The sequence below is a fragment of the Rutilus rutilus genome (genome assembly GCF_951802725.1).
Source record: "Rutilus rutilus genome assembly, chromosome: 14".
Lineage (NCBI taxonomy): Eukaryota > Metazoa > Chordata > Actinopteri > Cypriniformes > Leuciscidae > Rutilus > Rutilus rutilus.
Window position 1 is genome coordinate 28273527 of NC_140219.1, and position 26829 is coordinate 28300355.

At 40.4% G+C, this 26829-nt stretch overlaps 1 protein-coding gene across 1 annotated transcript in view; it reads left to right on the plus strand.

Moving 5' to 3' along the window:
• fgfrl1a (fibroblast growth factor receptor like 1a) overlaps nt 1-26829 on the plus strand; it is a 72981-nt gene that overhangs the window by 3421 nt on the left and 42731 nt on the right. The gene's annotated exons all lie outside the window — the stretch shown is intronic.

The window sequence follows — 26829 nt, forward strand, 5'->3', positions numbered from 1 at the left end:
TAAGTGTATTGGTTATGTCTGTGGAAAAGGTATTTCATTCAGATGAATAAGGAAGAAAATTTTTTCACCTCAGATTTTCTTTGATATAATAATGTGCACTGATGAACCGTACAACGTAAAGCCTGCAACGTTCATTAAGAAAGTAAAGGATTTAGAATTTTGACATTAAATGTTCTTTAGTGTTTCTTTTGCATTTTCCACTTTATTTGATTTACATGTTTGGAATCAGATTACAACAGTACTCCAGTTATTTGGGAGTGATAGCGCAGGACCTGTAAGATTGCTCTGTCCTTGACGTGAGGGGAGTTCTACACATCAGATGACAAATATTTTCCGTTGTTAAAGGAAGTGTAGTTTGTGCAGCGCTTCCAAAGAAACTTTACAGTTGTGCAGCCTTTGCTATGTTTACGGGTCCAGGCATTTCGAGGTAGAAGAATTAACATCCGATTCCTTCCACTGGCCGCTTGTTCCAGCTGGCAATTTTGAATGTACGTAAATGCAACATGCATCCAATCCCATCTGAATCACTTTCGACCCGTTCACCAGCCATGCCAGAAGCAGAGTTTTACAATCCCATGTGGAATTTCAACAATTTGTCCACAGGAAAAACCTTAAAGTGTGCAGTTTATATGATACAATGGCCTTGTAGCTTGAATGGATATCATTGTGTGTAAGACACTGGGAGACTGTAATTAAGACCCTCAAGCCTTGTAAGTTACAGCTTCCCATTTTTGTTTTCTCAATCATATCGACATGAATTATATCCTCTCAAATGGATCAACATTTGCTCATACTATACATAAATATCTTTTAACAATGCCAAAATTGCTGTTCACGTATTTACTCAAGAATTGGGCTTGTGTTTGGGTATTTTAGTAGGGAACACAGTTGCAGGGATAGTAGAAGAGTGTTTTGGGAACATATGGTGAGCTCTGAAGATGGGCTGAAGTGTTTGTAGGCACACGCTGATTTGTTTACACTGATGTGGACCACCCTTGAAGCATATGTCGATACTCACTAAGATGTGTGGATCTAAAATCTCAATGAAGCAAACAGTCAGATGGTCTGCTTGCAAAATAAACACCCTTATGACCTCCAATCTGAGGGACATTAAATCTAAATCTCTGGGAAAAAAATACTAGAGTCACAAAACCAAGTCCCCTCCTCCCCTCCCCCCTTCAATTTATCTTTTTTTTTTTTTTTTTTTACGTTTTCCTTTTTTCCACCTCATGGTTTATCACCAGCAAAACGTCCAGGAAGTTAATTTACTGTGTTTAAGAAACATGGTGTTACAGTTGGTAGCTCCATTCATCCCACTGTCAAAACAGTGGGTTGATTATCAGTTTTCCTTTATCCTCAAACTTCCTCTAGTTGTGCAGCATGAGTTATGGTCTAAACCGAAGCGCAGTCTAGTACTAATTAGATGGTTGAATGCATGGTTTATCGTGAGGATAACCGGTATAAGTAAAGAAGGCTGTAAATCTCATTTCCATTGAGGAAGACTCAAAGAATGGCTTTTAAGTGGGACCAATAAAGTAGTTATTGAAGTCAAATGGTGTTTACATAGTGGCCATTTTTGTGTCACCTACTCCCATTTGCAATAGACTGTGAGGGACATTCTTCTGTAATGAGGCGGAAAAATGGTTGGGGAACATAAATGGTGTCATTTGTTTTACCAGGACTCTGTATGAGATGCTGAAGTGCTGTATAACAGACCATGGGGGGAAAAAAATCAAATGCCTTTAGATCCAATTGAAATAGATGTTGGTTTTGTACAACTCATTTTAGTTTATTCTTAATTAATTATTCAACTCTTTTGAAAATAAAAAGTGTATCAGTCAATTAATGACTATTTTGGTCAGTTATTTACTAAGACTTGTAGTAAAAAAAAAGACTTGACAAAAATGCTTTAAATTGTTTAAAAAAAGACAGGAAAGACATTTATAATGTGACACAATTATATTTTAAATATGCTTTTCTTTTGACCTTTCTTTTCATCAAAAAAAAAAAAAAAGTTTTTTCACAAAAATATGAAGCAGCACAACTGTTTTCAACATTGATAATACTCTGCAAATCGGCAGTACTTAAAACCGACGACAACATTGTCAAAACGATCCCCATCCACACGGATCTGCGATAACGACTAAAAAGGCTGTATTATACATGCCAGGCCAGTAGTTGGCGATGTCCCTTTGTCAAGAAAAACCCCGCAAACATGTAATACGCATGCCACCATTTTCACAAATTCACATTTTTGTGAAGACGGTATGGAGACGGTAAAGGCATCATTTTCACAACCTTGCACTTTGAAACCCGTTTTCAAAAGCTTGCATTTTCGGGCCTCCAAAACGCTGTTGTCTTGTAAATGAATGGCCAAAATGCATGAAAAGTTTTTTTTTCTGTTTTCAGTTGAAAATGGTTTAGTGTAAACATACCCTCAGAATGATTTCTGAAGGATCATGTGACACTGAAGACTGGAGTAATGATGCTGAAATTATGCAGTTTTGTATCACAGGAATAAATTACATTTTAAAATGTATTACAATAGGAAACTTTTAAATTGTAAGAATATTTCACAAAATTACAGTTTTTACTTTATTTTTAATAAATGCAGCCTTAATAAGCAAAAGAGACTTTTTTAATAAAATAAAATGTCACTGACCCTAAAATTTTGAATGGTAGTGTATATACATTTTTAGGATTTTATCATAGTAAAGGAGTGTGAGATTTGAAATTTATTTTACACACTGTTTACTCAAAAAATTCACTAAAAATATTTAAAATAAATATATATACCTTAGATTTTGAATGCTAACACACCAGGGATAGTAAACCAGGGATGGCTAGCAATTGATGCCAATCATCTCAAAATGGCCTAATGTTGGCCAGACAAGTATGTCGATATATAACTAGTTTAAGTATTGTCTGACTGGTTTGTGGATTATTTGGATGACTTGAGACAGGATTATGTTATGAAATCGCAATTGATCTGTGTCACTCTGGCTGATGGGATTTTGATTAGGCCATAAAAAAGACCAAAAGGTCACTGGATGAGTGGCATATGGTGACTCTTATGGTAGCTAATAGAGCTTCACAGATCCTGCAGTTCAGGTTGGGAGTTCCTTCTCTGAGCTTGGCGCCTCACGGTGCCTGGATGCTGGTGCGGGATCTTGTTACTCAATGGGGGAGGTGCTCGTAATGATGGGAGTGTGAAAAGAGGAAAAACAGCCCAAATTGAATTGGGGGTTGCACAAACATTTAGCTAAATGTGTGACTAGAAGTATGAGTCCACCGAGCAGCTGTACCCAGCAGGGAAAGGAATGAACTTTTCCATTAAGAGCCAATATTTGATTTACAGGTCAATTGTTTTGCCTTTGGAAGGGCAATTTTTATAATTACCTCATTAAATGTATCTGCACTGTCTTTTAAGTCAAATACTGACATTTAACCAATAACTTGCCAATCAGTCAGTATACTATAATAAAGACTGTTACCATTAAAACTGAAAGGTGGAACAGAAGCTGATCTGACATGGCATTTATGTTTAATACTGCTTAAAGCTGGCATACATGTATTTACACAACAATTGTATAATGTACATTGCTATTATATAAATGAAAAAACAAGAACTCATAACAGGGTAGGGCTGCAAAATTTGGCAAAAATCTGTTAATTCAAGACAAAACAAGTTTGTTTTGGGGGAAATGGCACGTGACGTAATATTCTGTATACACAGACAAAATCTAGGAAATGTTTATGAATTTGCTTATTGCTTTTTACGTATTAGAAAAGCAAGACTTCATGTTGATTATTTTTAGTAGCATGACAAATAAAATGGTTATTCAAACAGGGAATAAATTCAATACAGAAAGCACAGAACACAGAAGCGGTCCATGACCTCAGTCTAGCGTGAGTTCTGCACTCTCGTAAATAACCACTGAATCTGTCTACGCCGCAAAATGAATCTCTTACTTACATTGTATCTGCATTTTGTTGTTTATGATGAGAGACTTTGCAAGAGTGCAGAAATCAGTTTGTGCTCTGAACAAAACATTTTCAGCAGCGACTAATCGAAACGCCTCTGTTTGGGCATTTGCATTCATAAGAAAATTGTGTGGTTGTTTATATTGCTCAGCACTGCAAAAGAAAAAAGAAAAGAAAAGATCTAATTGTAAAGCAACAATCGACACTTTTCACTCATTTTCACATTTCACTTTAATCATGACAGCCGTAGTAGATATAGTTTAATTGTGCAGTGGCATTTTTTTGCCCCCCTTATCTTGAATTTGGAGGGTGTTTCTGCTCATTTTGGTGCCATTTTTGTCCCTATTACCACAATTAATTTCCAAGCCTGGTGTCCAGTATGTAGGTTGTCCCAGACTGGAATTTGAAAGCCGATTACAGATGTCATCCACACATTCATTGTCCAGCTCCTAAATTCCTCTTATAATAGCAAATTTACAAATGGCGTGTCCCAAAGCAGTAAATCTCAGTCAAATGTGAAGCTCGTTAAGCAGTCCGCTGATAGCTGCTGGGAATCAGTCCTACATGTTTCACACGCTCACTCGCACTTCCTGGTTGTAGCATAGGCTGAATAGCTCATTGTGTTGGGCCGGTGGTCTGTGTTTGGCCAGTGCTCAGCAGAAAAGGTCAAAGGTCAGTTTAGAGGACCAGAGAGAAGGCCAGATTGGGTTGCATGCCTGACCCCACAACAGAGGTCTTACAATAACATTTCTCCTGTTTTGTCTGCCTGAACGTCACTCTTCCAAGCGCTTCCCGTTTTGCGATTCGGACTTGTTGGCTCGCCGCTCCTCTGCGCTGTCTGGGACGCCTCCCGCCCCCATATCCCCAGCTGTTCTTTTGGTTGCATTACAAATGATATGTTGAAAAGCAGTCCTCAGACTGGAGACAGCTCCCCTTGTTTTCTTTGGGATTTGGCATGTCAGTTTGTGTTGGGGCCTGTGCCTCTCCAGCAGCTGTGCATATGTCATGTGTCAGAGAGGGCTCTGGTGCTCCCTGTGCAGCAGAAGCCCAGGACAACCTTCAACAAAGAAGCTATGCGCCTGATTGATGGATGGCATCTCTTGCAGTTAGGCCGTCCGCTGGCACGCAAATGCGTCAGCTTCCCGAAAACTTTTTCTTTTGTTTGTTTGTTTAGGCAAGGCAGGGCACTTAACCGTACCGCCCGTCAGCCCCTGTTGTGTCTGACCTGCCCCAGATATCAGCCACATGCCACCCTGCACTACTGAATTGCAAGGGCTAAGATGCCAGCGTCTTCCAGAAGTTGCTTTGTATGGAATTGCATCATATATTGCTTTCCAAGGTTTTGCTGTAACTGTATGCAAACACTTAGAGGGATAGTTCACCCAAAAATGAAAATCAGCCCATGATTTATTCACCCTCAAGCCATACTAGGTGTATATGACATTCTTCTTTAAGACGATTAAGTCGATAAAGTTATATTTTAGTCGATAAAGTTTTTAATATGGACATTTTTCTTACACAAACACATCGCTTTGTTTCAAAAGGCCTTTATTAACCCGTGGAGCACTTTTATCATGGATAGATGCACTTTTATAGACTTCAAAACAGAAACGGCCATTCACTGCCATTATAAAGCTTGGAAGAGCCAGGACATTTTTTAATATAACTCTGATTGTATTCGTCTGAAAGAAGAATGTCATGTACACCTAGGATGGCTTCAGAGTGAGTAAATCATGGGCTAATTTTCATTTTTGGGTGAACTATCCCTTTAAGTTGCAAAAATTATTGCATTCCTCATACTGTCCATCAACAAATATATTGTTTTTGTTCAATTTTTTCTTGAAAAAAAATGAATTGCTATTGTAATGCTATTTTGTTTGATAATGCAGTAACAGTCAAACATATGTGTGACTCAGGGGTTCCAAATACTTCTTGTGACTGTTGTATTTGGCTGTTCTACTCGCATGAGTCTAGAGATTTGCGGTCCAGTTTTCTCTTCTTGCAATTTGTTTTCAAGCCAATTAGGAATGTAACCCTCTGACCCCCTTAATCCCAAGCTACCTCTTTGTCTCTTAAACATCATGACATGCCTCCCCTGCTGGCATACCCTGTTCAAGGTGAAAGGTTTTCCGTGCCTAAACAACAGCCGCAGAGTTGACTGACGTTAAGTGACTGGTGGAATGCAGAAAGATTTCCTCACCATTGTCAGACAGGACATGCGACAGATGTTCTGCCCAACATGATTATTTTATATCATTTTTATTAGGGCTACACGATTTGGGGAAAATGTCATATTGCGATTATTGAGGTCAATATTGCGATTGCGATATAATAAACAAATGGTTTCATGAGTCAACTTGCTTGGTTCTCAAGGAAAATTAATGCACACACAGATTAGTGATAATGCTGAAATGTGTATTTCTCAACTCAAACTAGCAACAACAACTAAATGCACAGTGTTTTTTTTACAAAATGAAATAATGACATCTTTGCATTGCTGCAAACTTATTGTCTCAATAGTACAATAGTATCAAATAAATAGAACAATAAATAAGAACATTTGTATGCTCATGAAAATAAGATATTTTGAACATTCTGTCCAGTTAAAAAGGGACATTTAAGCAGGGTGTGTATTGTGATTGTCAAAACATTTGGTAACTAAACAGAAATTTGTTACATTTAGTGACAACGTGTTACAATTTTTACATGGTTGCTATAATGACTGGTAGGCTACTGTTTTTATTATTGCTTGACACAAATTTCACGATTTCAATTCAAATCTTGTGATTTGATTCCGATCTTGATTCAATATCGATTGATTTGGATAAATATTAGCTACAGTAGATACATGTTAATTTTTCTCAAGAAAAAAAAAAATCTCACCTAATGCTGTAAACATACAGAAGGCCCTGTCAGCTGGTATTATTATTATAGGTTAAAAATGACAACTCCGATTAAATATAATGTGGTTTTCATTAGGCTATAATAACAACATTACAATATTTTGATGATATAAGTAAAAATATAATACATATTTAGTATAGTGCACATATTTAGCAAAATACTCCTCTTTCTATAAATAATTTGTCTAGCCAAATAACGTGCTATCAAATGGCTTTCCTGAGGTAAACGTAACGTTTTGTGAAATTGTTCTCCAGCTGTTTTACTGACCTCTTTCCGCGGTTGAAAAACACTGATTGATCGATATTATTTATGAGGCATAAACATTTCGGTAAGTTGTAGGCCTACTGTATCTTTCAACAAACCTATTGTTTATTCATGTTTATTTACTATTAACTAGTTAAGAGAGATGTTCGGTTCACAACCACGATCTGTCACGTGACATTTACAAGCGCCAAAACGCTATTGTTTGAATTTCGTAATAAAATTGACAGAATCTGAGAGCTGAGAATATGTTTCCTATCAAGAGTAACCTGCTCTGTCTAGTCTGTCTTTTCTCTGCGTGAGAAAATGGATGTGTGGCGTGAGAGCGTGTGAAAAGTGTCAATTGCGTGAGTCTCACACTGAATGAGTGCTAGTTGGCAGCCCTGCTCTCTCTGCTCAGTGTTGGTTATCTTATAGCCAAAATATAACAGAGGTGGATTTTTTTCTGGCCACCAGTTCTGCAGATCAACCGTCTGTTCAGCAACCATCTTCACCTGCTCTCCGCACTGCACACTGGAAAAAGTAACAACGTGACCATACGCACCACACGCGCCACTGCCTAAAATGAAACTGACTGGTCTTTTTATTAGCGGTGTAGAAAATAGGCAAACAGCTCTCAGAGAGAATGGGTTGTCATGGCCACATATGCATTTATTTATTTCATAAAATTGCAGCATTTCGCGTCATATAATCGCAAAGGCATGACATTGCGATCCCGATATGATTAATCGTGCAGCACATATATATATATATATATATATATAAATTCAAGCTGCCTGTTTACAATAATTTTTGTGAATAGTAATTGTCTTATTGTATTATTATAATTTTTTTTATTTAATTGTATTATTATTTTTGTGAATACAAATTTTTCTCATTTAAAAAAATAGTAAAAAAAGTATGCATTTTTATTTTTTTTATCTCTAAGGAGTTTTTGGAAGAAACATCTGAGACAAAGTTGCTACTGAAATGATCGTTGTTTCTATTTTTCTTTTATTAATTAATATGTTTATATTTGTTGCACACATTAATGGTTATTTTATGGTGTGGTTGCCCAGGCTGAATCTTTACAGTTGGTTTCTGTTTTTTGTTGGTTTCTGTTATAAGAGTGAAAAGCATAGCCAGCTGTTGGGTTGAAATCCACACAGCAGTTGGAATGTGTGAAGTGTGTGAGAGTTGTGGAAGTGGTTTCGCAGAGGCTGCTCGAACCTGCATTTGTGTGAGCTGAAGAGATTTTCTGTACAGTCAAGTCACCTTTATTTATATAGTGCTTTATACAATACAGATTGTTTCAATGCAGCTTTACAGTGATAAAAGGATAAATGAATTAGTGATGCAAACAATTCATTTTGCCTGTACAGCAACTCTAAATGAAATTAGAGTCAGTTCAGTGTAGATTCAGTTCCGTTGTAAAGATCATCATTTATTATGACCGCCGCTAGCGTAGCAAATAGGGATTGTCAAAGTTTTTTTTTTTTTTTTTTTTTTTTTCGTCAATCTACTGAATTTTCCGTCAACGATACCAGGGACACCGAAACACCGGGGAACATGAAATTTGGTGAGCATGTAGCCCCACTAGACTTTTACGTAAAAATTTTGTTTGGTCCCCGGGGGCCACTCCCCCCCCGCGCTGGGCCCCCCCAAACCCAAAAAATGCAGTTTTTCCTAAATAACTACCTGAACCGTGGCACCGAGGATGAAGAAATTTGCAAAGTATGTTGGTCTTAAGGGCCCACATCAACCTAGCCCATAATCGATTGTCAAAGTTTTTTAGGTTTTTTTTCCCGTCAATCTACTGAATTTTCCGTCAACGATACCAGGGACACCGAAACACCGGGGAACATGAAATTTGGTGGGCATGTAGCCCCACTAGACTTTTACGGAAAAATTTCGTTTGGTCCCCGGGGGCCACTCCCCCCCCCCCCCCCGCGCTGGGCCCCCCCCAAAACCAAATGCAGTTTTTCCTAAATAACTACTTGAACCGTGGAACCAAGGATGAAGAAATTGTTATGGTATGTTGGTCTTAAGGGCCCACATCAACCTAGCCCATAATCACTCATTTGTGATTTGCGCCCCTCCCATAAAAAATGAAAATGCAATATTATTCTGCTTTAATCGCCCCTATCTTCAGTGGAGATGTTCAGAACTGCACCATATTTCATGTGTATGATTAACTTGACATCCTCTGGGGGTATGCTAAGTTTCGTAGAATTTCATCCATGGGGGGGTATAAAATAAATTAATTTATGTGCACATTTAGTGACTGTACACTCATCGGCCTGTAGATGGTGCTGTTGAGCGAAGGGTTGCTGGTTTAGGATGATACTGTCACACACACACATGCAGGAATACAAACAAACGCAAGCATGCACACACACTGACATCCACACGCACAGACACTCACCCATACACACACATACAAATCCACATGCACAGACACACACACACAAACACACATGCGCACACACAAACACACACACATACACACACACACAGACAGACATGCACATACTACTACTTTTTTTAGGTATATACATAAACACGCAATACAGCCAAATTGCTCCACGTCATTTATTTTTGTGGAAAGCCAGTGCAGGCCTGAGCGGCGGTCATATTTTGTACCGCCATGCGGTACATCTAGTTTAATTAGTTCTTTTTATCTACAGTGATGTCGTCATCCAGCTCAGCTCAGTTCAGTTCTCATAATCAATAGTGTGCTACTGAGAATATAGGTATGCAATAGAGCTTACCACTCTATTGCATGAAATATTTTAAACACAATTCAAATACTGGTCAATAGCTCCAACAGCTGCTGGCTGTTATATGTCGCTCAGCCTCTCCAAGGATCAGGCCTGATAAATTACCTATATGGGGATATAAGAGGCTCTTTTGTAACAGGTGTAGGTGTCATTTTCCCAAATCCCAAATCCATTGTCCATTGGAGGTCCAGTTAAACTCTCAAACCTCATACTGTGTTGCTTTGGGATGTTGAAATACATTTGTGATGCTGGCTGTCTTGTTAAAGGAATAATTCACCCCAAAAAATATTTATTTATTTTGTTTGAAAACAAAAAGCTCCATAAAAGTACCTTTAAAACTTTAAAAATAGTTTAAAAATCTTTTTCGTTGAATTGGTGGATCCAGTTCACAAAACCTGGATGACTGATTCGTTTACTGAATAATTCATTCATGAATCGGACTGATGCGGCTCTCGAGTTCGCAGTGATTCACTGAATTATCAGGAATAAATTTAATTTCACTCTGTCACACAAAATGATTGTTTGACTTCATAAAAATGCATGCAGTTGACACTATGATGGTGTCTTTGCATCCTTTTTGAAATAGGTCGAAAAAGACCAACCAGCACATTTTTCAAAACTTCTCCTCTTGTGTTCCACGGAAGAAATGCGGGTGATTAAATGATGACAGAATGTTAATTTTGGGTGAAATATCCCTTTAAACACTTGCAACGCTTTTTTAACAGCACAATACGTGTTTCAGACACTAGAGCTGTGTTTCAAGTAGAGGCCCTGTTTCTATAAATATTTGGCAGGATAGCTGATTCACAGCCGGCTCCCGTGGGTCTGATAATTTTATTTTGAGCGGGAGTGGAAACGGAGACGAAGGTTGTTCATGGGGCGGAACCGCCCGTGAAAGACCCTCACGTGACGCCAGTGCAAAGGAAAATAACCACGAGGCAGATGACAGATCAGCGTCCCGCAAGGGCAAAATTCAATGTACACTGACAGGTACAAGTGCTGTGACGACGGATTCATTTGAGACAATATTCCATGATTGCCGGCCACGTGAGGTTCCCCTTCAGTCAATGGACAATTTGTCGGATCTGGCTGTGCCTTTCGGGGTCAGGGTATTCTTCTCCTGTGGCGCCACAATGAATACAGGGCTAAAGCGCTTTACAAGGACAAGCTGACGGGGGAAGGGGGAGATCGGAACGGGAAACTACAGAAGTGCTGCGTTTGTAATTTTATACAGGTACTTCATGTGGACCCCATTATGTAAATAGCACGCCATAAGCCTTGGACCAAAAACTCGGCTTTTTTCCAGTCACTTTTCTTTTTTTAAAACTGAAAATGATACAAAGCCCCTCTATGACCAGATTGCATATTGCACATTAAGAACACATGGGCCGTGTGTCGACACGGCACTACACTCCCAGCTAACGTTGTTTGAGCGCAAGAGCTTTGAGTGGAATGTCCTGCAACCCCCTTCCTCTGGTGCATCTCACTACCTCTCCAGACAAATGGAGGGCTGTCCTCATGATACACCCAGTCTACATTAGATCCCAGTACTGGATGCCATTCTTTTTCACGGGTCAGCTTGACTCGAGGTGTCTTATGTGCCGTTTTGCCCTGGTCAGGTGCCCACAGAGCGTGTAGATGAAACGCTTTCTGATGGAGAGCGGCACAGAACAAACGAGGTTAGTCATGGCCGAGACACGGTGTGGAATGTGTGTGAGGCAGGAGGAGCGAACAGACTCCGGCAGAGGCCCGGGAATGCCGGCCTTTCAATGGAAAGGGAAGATACTTATAGTGGAAATTGAAGTTTGATTTTAGAGGGAATTATTATTATTATTAATAAATAAATAAAAATGATGTGTTTAAATGTGTTTTATGTTTTTATATGTGTGGGTGGGGGTATATATATTTAATATTTTTATGCATTAAAAAAATAATAGAACTCTAAAACACTAAATAATCTAAAACAAAACTCTCATTGCTAAGATATTCTGGGTGGTTGCCAGGATGTTGTGCTGTGGTTGCCAAGGAGTTTTGAGTGGTTGATAAAATGTTCTGGGTGGATGCTAGTAGGGGCAAAATTTTATACCACAATATTCTTTAAACTTTGGTTTATAATGATATTATAACTATATATTGATATACACAAACATTTTTATGCAAATGTGATTATAAAGTACTGAAAAAAGAATGGTCCTTATGACAATTTCCAAATTAATGGTAGACCACAAAATTAATGGTAGATCACAAATGTATTTATTTGTTTTAAGTTTACATTACCATTCAAAAGTTTTGGGACGGTAAGATTTTTTTGCATGTTTTTGAAAGAAGTCTCTTAAGTTCACCAATATATTTTGAATATATGAATATATTTTCAATTTTAATTTATTCCTGTGATGCAAAGCTGAATACGCCATTCTTCAGTGTCACATGATCCTTCAGAATTCATTCTAATATTATGATTTGCTGCTCAAGAAACGTTTCTTACTATGCCATGATCTGTCTGAATACTCCATTCTGATTTGCTGGAAAGTGTGCAATAAAACGTACTCGGTTCTCTCTAGAAGAGGGAACGAGTATTGCGTAAGTTGCTTACGCTACGGGAAAGTCATCTTTTCTCGAGATATGAAGCCAGAAAATTATCCTTAATTTTTGTATTTATTGTCAACGCAGTGCAGCAGCTAGCAGACCTAGAGCGGCTGTATAGCGCGCTCATTGGCTGCCATGCAGCAACTGCAGCAGTCAACCACTGAGCCCAGCGTGACGTCACGCCCAATTGAGGGCGCGCGCGCCCTTACACGACAGAGCCCGCCAGAATGGGCGTGGCTTTAGTGTATATAAGGACGGGCTCGGGTGCTGCTTCCCTGGTTTTTATTCGACTGAGCGAAATCAGCTCGAGGCGCGAGCACGGCAGGTTACGCAATACTCGTTCCCTCTTCTAGAGAGAACCGAGGTTACATTAGGTAACCGAGTACGTTCTCTTACGAGAGGTTCTCTCGTATTGCGTAAGTTGCTTACGCTACGGGAAAGTCATCTTTTCTCGAGATATGAAGCCAGAAAATTATCCTTAATTTTTGTATTTATTGTCAACGCAGTGCAGCAGCTAGCAGACCTAGAGCGGCTGTATAGCGCGCTCATTGGCTGCCATGCAGCAACTGCAGCAGTCAACCACTGAGCCCAGCGTGACGTCACGCCCAATTGAGGGCGCGCGCGCCCTTACACGACAGAGCCCGCCAGAATGGGCGTGGCTTTAGTGTATATAAGGACGGGCTCGGGTGCTGCTTCCCTGGTTTTTATTCGACTGAGCGAAATCAGCTCGAGGCGCGAGCACGGCAGGTTACGCAATACTCGTTCCCTCTTCTAGAGAGAACCGAGGTTACATTAGGTAACCGAGTACGTTCTCTTACGAGAGGTTCTCTCGTATTGCGTAAGTTGCTTACGCTACGGGAACCCCTTGTCAACGCCGTGCGCGCCGAGCATCCACTATATGAGTCCCAGGGGAGCCCAGGGAACATAAATAGTGAGAATCAGGTGGCCAGCAACGCAGGCCAACACAAGTACATAAGCACACTGTAGGGCAATACAGAGCGGCGCTGCCGGTCTATTATAGAACATCAACCCTAATAGTGTAGCTCAACCAGGAGAGCTAAGTCACGTGAGAGTAGACTGCGCACAGACACTGTGGGCAGAGCATACATCCCGTTAGACTGACAAAACTTTAGCCTGCAAGGCGGGAACTTCCAGGTTATAGAACCTGACAAATGTAGAGGGGTAGGCCCAGCCTGCTGCCATACAAATGTCATGAATAGAAATCCCGCTGGACCAAGCCCACGACGAGGCCGTGCCTTTAGTGGAATGAGCCCTGATGCCCAACGGGCACTGCAGGTGTTTAGACGCGTATGCTGCTGCGATAGTGTCCACTATCCATCTGGACAGGCTATGTTTCGAGGTGGCGAGACCCTTGGTGCGCCCACCAAATGAAACAAAGAGCTGCTCCGAGCGCCTGAAGGCGGCAGAGCGCGTAATGTAAACTCTCAGCGCCCTGACAGGGCATAGGAGTTTAACATCGCCCTCGCTACCGGATGCTGGCAGAGCCGATAGGGAGATAACCTGCGCTCTGAAGGGATTATCCACGCATGCAGAGACCAGCGCTCTGGGTGGGGATGCCAGATTGAGCCGCCGGCCTGATAGAGCAGATCTCTTCTCGCCGGGATCGGCCATGGGGCTACCTGTGACAGCCGCATCAGCTCTGGGAACCAAGTCTGATTCTCCCATCGCGGGGCTATGAGGAGCACCGAGTAGCGTGCTTCTCTGATTCTCTTGATTACCTGTGGTAACAGCAAGATCGGAGGGAAAGCATACAGTGGGAGGCTGGGCCAGGTTTGGGCCAGCGCGTCCTCGTTCTTTGAAAAGAACTTTGGGCAGTGAGCGTTGTCTTTTGACGCGAAAAGGTTGACCTCCGCCCTGCCGAATAGGCGCCATAGTAGCTGGACTGTCTGAGGATGCAGGGACCATTCTCCCGGGGGAATGTTGTCCCTGGACAGTCTGTCTGGGCCATCGTTCAGGTGCTCCCTCTGCTCTCAGGGAGCATAGCGAGTGCTGAGCCCACACGAGGAGGCGTTTTGTTAGATCGCAGAGATTCCTGGATCTGACACCGCCCTGGCGGTTCACGTAGGACACCACAGACATGTTGTCCGATCGGACTAGAACGTGGTGGCCCCGTATGTATGGGAGGAAGTGCTTCAGCGCGTTCTCGACCGCTATCATCTCCAGACAGTTTATATGAAGGTGTTTCTCTCGGTCTGACCACAGGCCAAAAGACCGGTCTGCCCTCGAAGAGAGCGCCCCAACCTAAGTTGGAGGCGTCCGTCGAGATGACCTTTCGGCCGCTAACCAGGGCTCTAGTGCTGAAACGCAGCTCTGAGTCACTCTGATTCGTCTGCCGCCGGAAGCCCAAGCTCGGTGAGGCACTCGAGCATTCAGCCAGCGTTGCAGCGGGCGCATATGCAATAAGCCCAGCTGAAGCGCTGCTGCCGCTGACGCCATACAGCCCAGCATTCTCTGAAATTTCTTCAGAGGAGCGGTGCTGCCCTTCTGGAAAGACGCGGCCAGTCGTTGAACATGGCGCGCGCGCTGTGTTGACAAACGGGCCGTCATTGCCACAGAGTCCAGTTCTATTCCCAGAAAAGAAACTGACTGACTGGGCAGTAATGAGCTCTTGGTCCAGTTGACTGTGAGGCCCAGGCTTTCCAGATGGCTGAGAAGCACTGTCCTGTGAGATATAAGTTCCATCTCTGACTGTGCCAAAATCAGCCAATCGTCCAGATAGTTCAGAATTCGCAAACCCCGATTTCTCAGGGGAGCGAGAGCATGCACTTCATGAATGTACGGGGTGCTAAAGACCGGAAGGACGGTGTATTGATAACTTTGACCCTTGAAGGCGAATCTCAAGAATGGCCTGTGACGGGGTGTTATCTGTATCTGAAAGTGCGCGTCTTTCAGATCGAGAGAAATAAACCAGTCCCTCGGGCGAATTTGCACGAGTATCTGTCTGGTTGTGAGCATTTTGAACGGTCTTCTCATAAGAGCTTTGTTCAAATATCTCAGGTCTAAGATAGGTCTTAGAGCTCCGTCCTTCTTGGGTACGAGGAAGTAACGGCTGTAAAATCCTGCCTCGCTCAGAGAAGGAGGTACCGGTTCTATGGCCCCTTTGCACAGTAGCTTCATTATTTCTGCACGAAGTAGGTGTGCTACTTCCGAATTCACTGTCGTCTCGGTCCGTGCTTGAAAGCGCGGGGGACGGCGAGCGAACTGCAGCGAATAGCCCTGTTTTACTGTGCTCAGCACCCATTCTGACACACCTGGAATAGCTTCCCATGCTTCTGCATGTACAGCTAAGGGCAGAATGACCTCCGGGTTTCGATTGCCGCACTTTGTGGGCTCGATAACCTGACTCAGAGGTATGAGCATGGCGCGCGCTCTCGGTGCTTGGATACGGTGGCTCGCTGACAGTGATGGCTGGTTGTTTTACACACGATGTCCCGGTTTTCTTGGACGGGGAACATTTTGTGGGAAAACTGGGACGCGCAAGCAGCACCAGGGGTAAAGTGTTTGTCAGTAAGTGTGAGCGCTCGTGAGCGGGCACAGGACTTACATTCATAACATGACCGGTAAGAGGTAATTTTGGCCGTGTGACAGAGCAGGCAGTGAGTAGGTGTGGGCACAGGCTCGTGGACACATCTTCTACTTTTAGTACTCGAGCGGCATTTGCCAGCTTTATGAGAATGGACTCTGTGAGAGACACGGGGGTTATCGTGCTTGTGTGTAGCGGTGAACACTGAGATGTGGGCACATTTTCTACACTTAAAATGCCAGCGGCTTGAGCCGGATAACCAGATATTACACTCCTTTTGAGATTTTTCTGGGTAGCCGTGAAAACGCCATTTGTGTGCAGGCGAGCGGGTAATTTTACCGGCTCGTTGGCTGCCAAATACACTTCTGCAGTAGCCTTGCTTAAGGGGACTGACAAAGCGGGGTGTTTTGACGGTGGTCCGGCTGCAGCGGGACTTAACCGCCTCTTCCTCCCTGCAGCAGCTAGGAGGACTTCGCGTGCTCGGGCTTCAGCGCGATCTTGGGCCGGGGTCCCCGCGGGGGAGGCGGTCTGTGACGGCTGGCTGAGCGCGATCTAGGGCGGCCGCCCTGTCGTCGCTGCGAAGACGGAGGCTGTGCTGGACGCTGGTTAGAGCTTCACGCAGGAGGCTGATCTCGAGAGCGGCCTGCAGCAGAGCTAGAGCGTCGAGGCAGAAAAAGGTTCATTGCCTGCGTGGTCTTTTGCACCTCCGAGAAGCGGTCAACGATCTCGTTTACCGCTTGGCCGAAGAGGCCGGTGGGGGAGAGCGGCGCATTGAGAAATGTGGCGCGCTCAGATTCCCTCATGTCGGCGAGCGTCAACCAGAGGTGCCTCTCTGTGACGGTGAGCGATGACATGCACCTTCCAATCGCCTGGGCCGCAGACTTAGTAGCGCGGAGGGAGAGATCCGTCTCACTTCTCAAATCTGTGATGGCGGCCGGGTCCAGGCCCTTTTCGTCTATCTCGCGGAGGAGATCGGCCTGGAGGATCTGCAGGACTGCCATTGAGTGTAGTGCGGACGCAGCCTGTCCGGCGGCAGAGAAAGCGCGGCCGACAAGAGCTGACGTCGTTCTATATGCCTTAGACGGGAGGGCAGCCTTTGAACGCCATCCCACAGAGAGCTTCTTCAGACACTTTCCTCTGCTTGCTAGTCGCATGTTTCCACGGCGGCGGCTTCTTTTCAGGATTCAGGATACGTAGAGCTTCGCTGAAGAGAATGAAAATCAGGGAAGCAGCACCCGAGCCCGTCCTTATATATACTAAAGCCACGCCCATTCTGGCGGGCTCTGTCATGTAAGGGCGCGTGCGCCCTCAATTGGGCGTGACGTCATGCAGGGCTCAGTGGTTGGCTGCTGCAGTTGCCGTGCGGCAGCCAATGAGCGCGCTAGACAGCCGCTCTAGGTCTGCTAGCTGCTGCACTGCGTTGACAATAAATACAAAAATTAAGGATCATTTTCTGGCTTCATATCTCGAGAAAAGATGACTTTCCCGTAGTGTAAGCAACTTACGCAATACGAGAGAACCTCTCGTAAGAGAACCGTTTAATGCAGAGGTAGTTCCAAGTCAGTTTAATCACCATTCTATATTAATGCACTGTTTTCATTGAAACACACACACACACACACTCACTGGGAGATTGTGCTGCGCACACATTCAGGAGCACAGAAACTCACCAACGCTGCCCAGCGACTTTTATTGATAAAATAGCTTCACTACTGAATCGCTAATTTATATTTCTCAGCAATGAGGGGGTAACGTCGCTGATTTTGAAGTAATTAAACTCACAGCTTTGTTGTTAATAGAGAGAGACGCCAAACAGACAGTTAATTCACACACACACACACACACACACACACACACACACACACACACACACACACACACACACACACACACACACACACACATCTCTTATCTCTCATCTCTCTCTCTCTCTCTCTCTCTCTCTCTCAATAATGAATTCTAATAAATGCTATAATTCATTCATTCAAATAAATGTAATCTTACACACTACTTTATCTCTATGTTATATTCAAAGCGTGCAGATACTAGATCTGATAAGCCGTAACTGATGAAAATAACCGTCATTTTTACACTTCTGTTTAAATTGTGCTGCAAACATCAATAACAGCTTTAAGTTGTCAATGCTGGCAAATGATCGTGGTATAAGCGGAATAATCCACGGCTAGCTGTGCATTAAATGATTTGAACATTTGCATTGTTCAATATAAAAAATTGTGGCCCTTTTATCATGCAGAATATCAAAACTAGCCTCTCTTCAACAGCAGGACGAGTTACGCATTGAAGTTTTGAACAAGCCTCTAAAGCTATAAGTGTGACCAATAATAATAATGTTGAACCACTAATATTGATAATAAAATTAAATTTTTTGATGTGTACTCATTTTAACATTGATTATATTATATTTTAAACTACGCTTTATATCGTTGATAATACCACAATATGGATTAGGCTTCAACCTGCATCCGTTGTTATAGTGCAATGGGGCTCCTAGTTAACAAATATAGAAAGTTTATTACAAAAGTGAGCAGTTGCAGGTGCTGGCCTCCTATCTGAAGTGGGGTTAGTGCCCTGAGCACAGATAAGACAGAGAAGTGTGATCGGACAGGCTCGTCTCAGCCTTTATCAGGCAGCTGGAGGCTGTCACCGTTAAATATTAGCCATAGAGATATCGGCCACCCGTCCCTCCTGCACACACTGGTAATAGTTTCCCTTTGCTATACTGTTTTGATATCAAGTTGTCCTTGTGCTGTGTCACAATCTTTCTCCCTCTTCTTTTCAGCACTCCACACTTTGACCTGTGCTACAACCTCAAACCCAGCTAAAGCTGTCGCGGCCATTTCATGTTTTTCAATGGTAATTTCATACTTGCGACTTCAGTAACTAATTCATCATCTTGTACTTCGAAATCGGCTTTGATCTCAATGAATTGTCAGCCTGACATCATTAAGTTTTAAACATCTAACATTTGATTCAAGCCACCAGTTGTCTTGTGGAAAGATGCAAATTGCAGATGCTATGTAGAGTGGTGTGTGATGAGCGACCATTTATAGCTGTGTTTTTATTCTTTGTCGTCTTGGGGGAGGGAAGGGGTGGATATATTATATGCTCATGCTCTGCATTCCCGGCCTCTGTGAGCCGTTTGTCTGAGTGGTAAAGTGGAATTAGCCGCCTCTCCCTGCCAAATAGCACACACTCGGATGTGTGACTCGCCTTGCACTGGGTTCCCAAACCGGGCTTTGTGAGTTGATGAAAAGCTAATAATAAGTTTAATCAAATGTAACATTCAAATAAAGAAATGGGGCTGTACAAGTAATCAAAATAAAACTCAAATAGCAAAATATCTGATTAAATGGCATGTGTTTCAGAGTGAAGAGCGGCACTGTGTTCATTTACACACATACAGTTGATAATACGGTGTTTTCAGAACTCAGTTCATGGTAAATGGTGCTTACCAGGAACTCCATCTCTGCAAGCGCTGCGAGTTTAACATGCATTCAGGAACTTAATTTGTGATAGGCTCATTCGCATAATTTTCAACACTATTTGTGGACAGAAGTTAATGGCATTTCATCAATATAATAATTTTTGGGCCAAGTCGTGCAGCCATATATACACCGGACAGAAGTTTGGAATAATTACAAATTTTTAAATGTTTTTTAAATAAATCTCTTATGCTCACTAAACCTGCATTTATTTGATTTGATACATTAAAAACAGTAATAAACAGTTGTGCTGTTTAATATTTTTGTGGAAACATTATAAATGTGTTTGCTGTCACTTTTGATACATTTAATGCATCCTTGCTGAATAAAAGTATTCATTTCATTTCTTTTCTTTTTTTTTCCCTGTAAAAATCGTACTTACCCCATGGTAGTGTATCACGGTTTTCACAAAAATATTAATCAGCACAACTGTTTGATTATAATAAGAATTTTTTCTTTGAGCAGCAAATCAGCATATTAGAATGATTTCTGGTGGTTCATGTGACACTGAAGAGTGGAGTAATGATGCTGAAAATTCAGCTTTGCATCACAGGAATACATTTTTAAATATATTCACATAAAAATCTGTTATTTTAAATTGTAATAATATTTCACAATATTACTGTTTTTACTGTGTATTTTTTTTATCAAATAAATGCTGCATTTGTGAGCGTAAGAGACTTCTTTCAAAAACATTATACAAATCTTAATTATTCCAATATTTTGTCTTGAAGTATATATAAATAGGGTAACACTTTACAATAAGGTTCATTAGTTAACATTAGTTATTGTATAAAGTTACATTAACTAACAATGATCAGTACATTTGATACAGTATTTATTAATCTTTGTTATCGTTAGTTAATAAAAAATACAGCTGTTCATTGTTTGTTCATGTTAGTTCACTGTGCATTAACTAATGTTAACAAATACAACCTTTGATTTTAATAATGTATTAGTAAATGTTGAAATTAATATTAACTAAGATTAATAAATGCTGTAGAAGTATTATTCATTCTTAGTTAATGTTAACTAATTAACCTTGTTGTAAAGTGTTACCATAAATAGTTTTAAAGTAAAAGCAATCAAAATAAAACACTTACTAAAAAAATTTGATGTTTTATCTGTTTACCTGCATGTCATGTGACCATTAACCAACATCAGAGAACTGTGAACATGCAAAGTTGATGTTAAATGATTAAAATATTAACTTAAAATCTCAGAGGGTACTTCAAGAAAACATCTAAGGTGTTTCGCTGACGAAAATGTTTGGGAACCCCTTGTCTAGCTTGCCACATGCTACCGAAACATATTGTACTGGTCCATACGTGTGTTCCCGGCTCAGTCATTAGTCCCCATCGTTGAGTCCACATGGCTAACTCGGCACCCTGTGGAGGTCAATTTTATCTCCCCCTGTGAAACATAAAGCCCCCACAGCAGCCATGTGTAATTGAAGTTGTGGCCTTTAACACAGTTTTTCGCCAGTGTGCAATAAGAAGCTGGCTTTTCCTCCGGTTTCCAGGCTGAGGTCGCAGCCCTGGGAATTCTCTGCTCTGTATTTTTTCAGGCTCCCCTTTCACGTCCAATACATCTGGATAATTGTCATCCAGACCCAAGTTTCTTCTATTGAGCTCTCATAAAAGTCTTTATAACCAGTGGAAGTATGTCGTCCTTTAAATACTGCTCAGTTCTTGGCTCTTTAGCTTGCGAAAACAACGCCTGCTGAACGTGTCCTTTTCATAGCTTTTCAGCACTCTGATTTCCAGACTTTACTGCAACATTTCGTTTCTCAATTCGTTTACACCGAGAAGACAGGTGCTGTTTAAAACGAACATGATCTGGGTTAATTTGGAAGGACAAACCATGCTTTGTTTCCAGTGAACCTGTGGCCGTTATATAAGGTGAGATGGAGGTTTACACTCCTCAGAACTGACAGCTTTAAATGTTTCTGGAATAAGTCCCATTAAGGTCTGGTTCTTTGACCAGCATTATTCATTTCCCTTCAAAGACTCTTTCTACTTTGACAATTATATTTCGGCCCAGACTTTACATGGCAAAAATATATATATATATATATATATATATATATATATATATATATATATATATATATATATATATATATGTATAAATGAATGAATGAATGAATGAATGAAAAACAGTATATACACACACACACAGTATATACACATCTCTCTCTCTCTCTCTCTCTCTCTCTCTCTCTCTCTATATATATATATATATATATATATATAGAGAGAGAGAGAGAGATAGATAGATAGATAGATAGATAGATAGATAGATAGATAGATAGATAGATAGATAGATAGATAGATAGATAGATAGATAGATAGATAGATAGATAGATAGATAGATAGATAGATAGATAGATAGATAGATGTGTATATACTGTGTGTGTGTGTGTGTGTGTGTGTGAGTCTGACCTGGCATCGTGTGTGTGTGTGTGTGTGTGTGTGTGTGTGTGTGTGTGTGTGTGTGTGTGTGTGTGTGTGTGTGTGTGTGTGTGTGTGTGTGTGTGTGTGTGTGTGTGTGTGTGTGTGTGTGTGTGTAAACATCTAAACAAGATACATTTACTTTAAAAGCAAAGTTGTGTTTTAGGAAAGGATATCTTCTTCATTGACATTTTGTAAGCATAAACCTCACAAAAAAATTATTATTAGATTCTTTACATTTATTCTTAAAAATACACTATAGGAATGTAGTATGAAAACTACCATTGAGCGCTTATTAAATATCTTTGTTTTAAGAAGGAGTAAAGAGCTCATGTCGTGTTCCTATAGTGTTCAATGCCAGAACTGCGAAGGGAACTTAAAAACTGTAAAGAATCTGCTGACTGGTCGACATGGCAACATTATCTGCTCAACACCCAACACCCAACTGGCTTCTGGTTCTGAGATTCCCAGAAAAGTGTGTCTCCTTTGGGGCCATGGCAGAACGGCAGAGCCAGCCAAACCTCTCTTTTTCCCACCGCTCCAGCCCTTCATTAGATAAACCACTCACTCACTCACTGCTCCAGTTTGTGGGATCCTGTGCCATTCACAACATGTTTTTTTTTTACCCTCATCTGGAAACCCAATACATGATGCCTGATACATGTCATGTTTTGCACTGTATCTGTTTTTTAATTGATTGCATGTAATAATATTGATTAAAGGCCTGTTTAACTGTGTAATACATTATCATTTATTTGAAACTTCCAATAAGACGTATAAAGTTTTTTCATTCTTGACTTTTGTGTGATTTAAAGGTAACTTTAAACTTTTACAATTGGAGACTTTTCCATTTGTTAAAATTAATTATAATTTAAACTTACAATGTAAGACAACAATTTTTTTTAGAAAAAGCAGATAATGTCCTGGCCTTACGCAGAAGAGAATGAAATTGGTGTTCGCGTGCTGTTAGTGCTGCTCTGTGTGCGCACAGAAACAGAACATGAGGTCGAATTGACTTTCACTTTCACTCGAATGGTTTAAAATCGCTTGAATAAGTTTAAACTGACAGGACCTTAAACACGTGCAAATGATAAACTTTTGCTCTATGATGGTTAAAGGTTGCTATTAATCCAAAAATCACGTGCATTTCGATCAATTACAATACCCATACCAATCTGTCTATCATGGATGCACACATCGCAATTTCGATGCTAAAACGATAAATTGTGAAATATCGTAAAACACGGTTGAGCATACTTTGTTACGACCGTCTAGGACCAGCCGTAACAAAAATGAATGTGTGCTCACTCACAATGTAAATGTTAAACAAAAGTGAGTTTATTAACAAGAAAATAGTGAAAACCAGAAACAATGGGATCAAATTCAGGAGTGGTCAAGGCCAAAATAATAAACTAAAATAGCTAGTTTACCCTCTAAATTCCATAAAAGAAAGAAAGCACATCAAAAGAAAAATACAACGTAGCTTCCCTAACTCCCTTAACCCAAAACAGAGAGCTGCTTTCAAAACATGAAAGCTGTGTGGACATGACACAGTGCATGAGACGGAGTGGATTGCAGAAAATGAAGTATTCCTGGGCCTTTACTGTTAAAAGAGCCCACCCTCGGGCCCCCCTCCAAAAAGTCTTGATATTTGTTTTATAGATATGCCTCGGTCAATGTAAGTCTATGGGATTTTCCCCCTCAATTAAACTTTCGATTAACAGAATACATTGCAGACTTCTTGGAGATCTTGTCTGATGGAAAGACGACCAGCCCACCACCTCAGGGCAGCGTTAACTGTCATGCTATTGCAATTGGTAGCAATTGACCTATTGACAGCAGGGGAAATGTCTGTTCTTTACCTGTCTGACAGGAGTATGGTCTGTGTAAGTGCAATATCCCCATTGCTTTCACTTGTCGCCCCAGGCAGTGACAGAAACACAAGGGGAGGAGATGGGCTCTTAGATGAGACAGCAGATTAGAGATATTTCTTACATATTTGAGATATACAGTCTTTCTAATATGTATATTTACAGCTCTTGCAATCCTTTGTTATTTCTCAGATGGTCTGGTTAGGGTTTGATCTAAAACCCTACATACTGAACTTCTGCAGTTATTCAGGCTAAACCACATTGTGTATTAACAATCAGACTGAGTTTTGTATAATTATTAGCCTTAGAAATGCTGTGAATTTGTTTAATGATAATTTAATATAAATGTCCCATTGACTACAGTACTGTATTTGCATTGTGAATTATTATTGGTCTAGTCTTCCTTGCATGTGTTTATATTTTACACACTACTAAAGACTAAAACTTTCAACACTGGTATTTCCTTCTGGAAATGCAAAACTTCATACATATAATCTTTTGCGTAAGCTGCAAATGAAGGAACACAGTTATGCATGAAAAGCAGAAAAGCTTTTTGACTCTGGCCATGCCTTAAAATTCCTGATTTGCTGCGGATTTAGTATCACATAAATGTGGTCTTAAAAAAATAATGATGTCTTTCTTTCTTTTAGTGTTTGTGTGTAACTGTACTTAGCGGTGTAAATAGATTACCATTGATTACTTATAGTTGCTGAATTTTGGTTTCATTTTAAAACAGAACCTCATAATAAGACACCGATGCCCCAGAGTCAGAATGACCTTGAATGTAGGTTTGTTTTCCAACAGAAATAGAAAAGATGAAATGATTCCAAAAAATGTTCTAATTACAGTTTTTTGTTCTAACTTTCCAAATGCTGGTTAGATTATAGTGTAGTTTGCATTCTTAGTTTTGACATGCAATAGTTAGTCTCACAAATTGAAGAAAAACAATGTATGCAATTGACATATTTTGTAACTACTAAAGTTTTGACCATTTTCAGCCTGATCAGTTTTTTTTTTTTTTTTTTTTTTTTGTGTTGCTGTTGGCTCTCAAAACCTCATGGTGGCAACATGTGATATCCCACAAACCCCTTCATTGCAGCTTTCCCCGAGGGAGACCCTTGCTCAATCTGGCAAATGTTTTAGGAGGTTTTTCATTTCATCCGACTCTCATTGGCTCTTTTCCGCCCTTGGTCGGCTTTAGTAAACAGATTCTGGAGCTCACCTAACTGTTAATTGCCGGTCGGACTTCCTGGACACAAAAATGTTCAAATGCTTCATGATAAGCAGCAATAAGAAAGCAATTAATTTGAGAAATGGTGAGGTTGTTTTCATGCCTGTTCTAGTTGTTAAGGATCTGTAAATACAACTGAAGTCAATTAATTCCATCTCACTTGTGTCACCTTGGGAAAAAACTTAGTTTGCACTGAAGGCCAACCCCAGCTGTTAGAGACCACACCATACATCATAACTGGAGTATGTTTACATTCCTTGTTCTACATTTTCAGCCAGCCATGAGCCATCCTTCAAGATAGTGTAAATCTACAATAATTACTCTCAATGCAATTTTAATGCAAACAAACTCATAACATCCTTTATATAAAGTGATGTTCATGGTGTTTAGAGGTTGGGAGACACAGATTATGTTCTTTGACTCATAATGACTTTTGGTCTTAAACTGAAATGTGATCTTAAAGTGCCCCAATAATGCTATTTTGATGGTTCCTAATTTTGTTTTGGAGGCTACAACAGGTTTACATGCATCAAAGGTAAAAAAACACTTCCATTTCTCATATATACAGTATTTATATATATTGTTTGATTCTCAAACCACTTGTCGGATGAATCAGTCTCTCTAAATCCCTCCTTTCTGCGAGCCTACTCTGCTCTGATTGGCCAGACGGCCCAGTCTGTTACGATTGGTCTACCACTTACAGCGCACGTCGGAAGTTAAATGCTCATTACGATAACTGAACTTCAGCTCCGGAGTCTATTATGAAACCATAATAGGGGCACTTATTAAAGCAGAGTAGGCTCGCAGAAAGGAGGGATTTAGAGAGACTGATTCATCCGACAATATGTGCTTTGACAGATTTGATTTTATGCATTTGGTTTGTTTGATTTTACTACAATATACTTGATTTAAATACACCTTAATAAATATATGACTAAGAAATAGTACAGAAACTAGTTTGTCTCTCAGTTTGTAAAAAGAAAAAACAAAGCAAAAACGTGGTGTTAGATCACCCAAAAAAATTTATTCTGTCATCATTTACTCTCCATCATGTCATTCCAAACTTTCTGTCATTACATAAATTAAGATATTTTAAATATTTTCTCATATTTTTTTGTAGTTTTTTTTTTACCATATTTGATGTTTTCTATGTATGCGTGTTGAATGTTTATAAATGAATAAAAACCTAAATTAAATCTGTTTATTATAAAAAAGATATTGTGCTATTGAGAAGACTTTGATCAAACTGCTTAATTCATATGGATTAATTTATACGACGTCTTCATAACTTTTTGAAGCTTAAAAAAGTTTATTACATAGACTTTCAATAGTTATACAAATAAAAAAATTTTTTTATACATTTCTGTTACGAAGATGAACAAAAGTCATACAGATTTGGAGCCACGTGAGACTGTTTAAACAATAAAATAATTGTCAGGTTTTTTTGTGAACTTGGACTTAAAATGTACTCAAATGTATTGGAGGTTTCAAAGGTAGACTAGAAATGTGAATATCTGTTAAAGCTCTTATCCAAATATTATCATTTTGAATGAGGTGCAACTACTTTTCTATGAGGATATGGTTCTACGTTACCCACATAATTCCTGTGAGTGTTTTGCTTTATTTAAAAGTGTTTTGTTCATAGTTATGTCCCATTCGCTCATTGGAAGCTTATGTTGCATCTGACCTATAATATTCCTTTAATTTCCACAGCTTCAGAGCTATTAGTTTTG